This window comes from Biomphalaria glabrata, chromosome 14 (assembly GCF_947242115.1).
Source record: "Biomphalaria glabrata chromosome 14, xgBioGlab47.1, whole genome shotgun sequence".
Lineage (NCBI taxonomy): Eukaryota > Metazoa > Mollusca > Gastropoda > Planorbidae > Biomphalaria > Biomphalaria glabrata.
This window is the reverse complement of record NC_074724.1, coordinates 6776128-6780466: the sequence shown is the minus strand read 5'-3', so window position 1 is coordinate 6780466 and position 4339 is coordinate 6776128. Positions and strand designations below refer to the sequence as shown.

General features: G+C 33.5%; 1 long non-coding RNA gene across 1 annotated transcript; it reads right to left on the bottom strand.

Moving 5' to 3' along the window:
* Positions 1–1129: 1129 nt before the first annotated feature.
* Positions 1130–3953, bottom strand: LOC129922645 (uncharacterized). The gene is made up of 2 exons (XR_008774568.1): positions 1318–3953; positions 1130–1171 (listed from the first exon to the last, which is right to left on the bottom strand). It is a non-coding gene; the product is annotated as an uncharacterized LOC129922645 (long non-coding RNA).
* Positions 3954–4339: the final 386 nt, after the last annotated feature.

Genomic DNA, 4339 nt, shown 5'->3' with positions numbered 1-4339 from the left:
CCATGCTTCAAAAGTCCCCAATCGGAATTTAACCAGCTTCACAAATCAATTTGATTGCCCTCTATTTTTATATTGTTCAGCAATTTACTCTCTTTTCAGCACAGTGTCTAAAAATGGGTCACTGTACAGAAAAATAGACAATCGTCTCGCAAATGCAACGCTTTTGGTCGCCTCAAACTGAGTATAACAGAATATATATCTGTACCTAGTTACAAAAATTAATGTTTATAAAGCAGTGGTTCTCACCATACGTTTGTATGACTATAAGACCAAGTTGCTCATCGAAGTCATTAAAGACTAATTGAACACTCCATCAAAGATGCATTCATTCCATAACGGGCATACGCCAAGACTACATTACGGATGAATATGTTCTGCTGGAGGCCGGTGTAGACGGTATAGAAGCACTAATAACTATTCAACATCCGCGCTGCGTAGGACACCAATCCCGCATTGTGGTCGCATGTCAAAGGCGATCTTCTTTAGTAAGCTTAAAGTAGGAATGTATAACAGAGGTACCTCCATATAATCTATAAAGATCAACACATGCGCCATTTTGCCCTCATCGGCATAGATGAAAATATTTAGCAACAGATGGCATCTAAAATAGACAGATCTCACAAAAGCTGCGGGACACACATTGAAAATTTAAACTTTGTCTGTCTGTCAGTTAAAAAGCTTGAACACGTTTTTTCTCTTATTTCCCATTCTCGGATCAAGTTGAAATTTTGGACAGTTATTCACTAAACCTGACAAGACATGAATCAATTAAAAAATAAAAAATCAGTTGATTATTTTTGGTGATCAATTATTTTGTTTTATTTTAAAATAAGGAGAATAAATGCTACTTAATGAGAGATTTGGATTTGTATATGATTTTAGTCCCCTTATTACATTTTGACACTTTTTTTTCTTTCTCTCAGGCACCGCTCCTTCACAATTTCTAATAGGGTTTTAGTTTACTCTTCAATACAATATTTTTTTCTTTTCTTTATTTCTAATGTTTAGATAAAGTAATATATTCTATTATATGAAACGTAACATTATACATTTCTATTAAAAATCTTTTTTTTTCTTTACATTGAAATATTTAGAAAAGAAAATGATACACTCCAATCTGTAGCGTATACATGTATACGTGTACGAGAAAAAGCAAAGAAGTGTCCTGCATCTGAAATAGTAAGTAAACGAACTAAATTTTAAAATAAACTTTCAGATAAAGACGTGTAAATAACAATGCTAATATAAACATATTTGTTACTACAGTAAAATATATCCATTCTGCAATAATAGTTTGTGTTTTAAAAAGTAGCACACATTTGACGCAAGGCCTTGAGATACTTGATCAAAGAAAAGGATTGGTCTGTGTGGCTAAAAATGAGAGATTTTTTCCCATTAGCCCAAAGGTTTCCCGAATCACAGTCAGTCTTAAGCCGATGCTCGGTTAGCTAATAATGGCGAGACTGTAAAATTATCCATATTGAAGAGTCTGAAATTTAAAGCTACAACCAGTGAATCATTTTTATAATAGCATTGAAACATTCATTTTTTATATCAGTGAAACATTTACTTTATAATAGCAGTTACACATTAATTTAAACCAAAAAAAAACAACAGTAAAACATGTCCGTAAGGAAATTTTTCTTACAATTTGTGCATTATAAACAAAACATTATAACTATAAAAGTCAAAATGTACATTCACACCAGACTCACTCATACATTACATATGAAAAGTTTATATCAAATTGTTTCTATTTAATGATTTGATTGCCAGGGGAACAAAAGAGTGTGTCTGTCTTTGGTATCGGTGTCTTGTACCTCTTTTGTGATGGTAATATCACAAAATCCTGACCCAAGGGTTTATTTTTATTTCTAGAATCTTAGCTTTTTTATGGATGTTTTATGGATGTTTGTCTCAAACAGCTGCCCAAATGTTGTTGTTTTTTTTTTGTTTTTTTGTCAATGACTTTGCCAGCAGCATTTAGGGTTCTATGAAGTTTATTTTTATTTTTAATGTTCAGATTGCCATACCATCACGACAAAATTAACCATTTTAATACACACTTCAAGAATTTTAAAGTTGTCTGTTTTATTAACAGGTTCTAATTAAATAGTGAGATCAATATTGTTTCCACTCTGTCCGATCTTTTTATTCCGAATTGTTTTTTCTTCATTTAATTTGCATATCTTTCCAATACAAAAACCCCAAACAAACAGGAAACTAGAAGTAGTATTTTTATGTTTACCATGTACTTGACATGACAATCATTTAGTCATATTTAACTAGGAACTTCTAATCATACATTAGACACCGTTCTGTACTTCCTGAGCATACTTTAAACACAAATGATCCACTTTGACTGTGACACAAAGAGACAATAGTTCAGCTTCGTGAAGTAAGTGATTGTTAAATTAGTGTCATTCAATTTTCTGATGATGGTGTGACTTTAGTTTTATGAAGTATATATTTATTATTATTTTAGTCTAACACTGAATTTCTGATACAAATATCAACTGGTAGGCATGTTGGGCACTAATATTATCTACGGGTCATTTGTCCTGGAATATAACAAAACTGTGCGAAATTTTAATCAGCGTTTTAAAGAATTATTATAAAAGAAAATGATAAAATGTCTAGATATTTTATTTCGTATTCAGGCATATAGGTAGTTTAGTAAAAAGAGTTATGTTCCTCTTTCAGACCTTTTCTATAAATAGGGCAGATGATGTAAAAGTCATCTGTTTCTGTGGCCCACGGTTTTACGAGGCTGTCAGGTGGCAAGCACAACAACCAACCGCCTTTACTTTACACCAACTGTAAGGTACTCAATCGAGCTGGGTGGACTCAGAGGCGCTCAAGATCCCGAAATGGAAAATCCCAGCCTTCACTAAGATTTGAACCTTTGGACCTCAGCTTTACCGCTCAGCCATCGCGTCTCCTATATAGGATGTTAGACATAATTTTGCATTAGAACTGTTCACAATTAACCTTATCTCAACTATCTGAAGTTTGTTTGAACCTTGATTAAGTTCCAGTACACATTTCTATGTTAGTGTTTTTCAACATTTTACAATTAGTCGACTAATAAGCTAGAAAGCTTCATAAAGGGGAAAGGTTTATATCTTAAGCACAAAACACCCTGACATGCAGGTATGCATACAGCTGCGGCCCTAGGCCAATTTTACATAATGCTCCAAATTGAGGCCCAAGCAGGGGCCCAAAAAAAGTACATTTAGCATCAGTCATAGCTTTTGTCACAGGCTTTCAAAGATGTAGGACTTACAGGATTAACATATTCAGAGTATCATATAATTAACGTAACTTTCATTAACCCAACGGCGCATATTGCATTTATTGTTTCCTATTGCATGTTTATATAATAAATGTTGATATAATGATCCAATTAATAAAAATAGTTCTTGTTGTAAAAAATAAATATTAGAAGAGCGTCTCAATAGCATACATTAAATTGGGGCCCGCAATTTGTAAGGCTGGCCCTGACAGTCTATGCATACGCCTACTGTCAACATTGCTAATTAGTCAAGTAAGAAGAATTCGGAATCACATGTCGCGCACATGTGTCTTATAAAGATTGATAGTTGTAAAATCCTTAAGAGTTAAACACTACATGTAGAGTGTTGGTTAAGTTGCAATATCAAGCTACTGAACAGAATTATGAACTTAGACCCTCTCCTTTTATGGTCTATGGTACAATGTATTCTTAATTCAATAATGTACTTCACTTTATCTATTGTGTACTAGGAAGCTTCTGGTGCAACTTCCACTATGATAGATCATCCAACTGCATGTTTAAAAAATTCCTCCGACATTGCTGTCAAGTTTATTTACTTAATTAATTAATACTGCGTTCTATTAACATAGTAAAACACAGATGGTTGAATTATTGTATCGCCTGATTTAGTCACGATACGACTATGGTTCATCTCAGGGAAATGAGGGGATTGCCTGCTTTGGTCAGAACAATATCGCCCACTTAACAAGGTTAACAGTTCCCCTCTCCACGGAGCTGATCTACCCAAAGGAACGCCAAGTGCAGACACAGTTTTGGAACAGCGACATCGCAAGCCTCTTCAGGCGCTATCACTGATTAAAAATGAATAAAAAAATGAATTCGTGTAAAAGAGGGTGTGTGTGTGTGTTTTTGTCTGTAGAGCATATTTGTCTTTTTCAATTAAAATATTCATTTAATTTGGATCTCTCATTATGTTTGTGTGATTATTTCAATAAATTTCACTATTTAAATAGAGACAGAAATACAGACACAAGAAGAAGATGCAAAATCTGTTAAAAATTGATATAAAAGGGAGGCAATGAA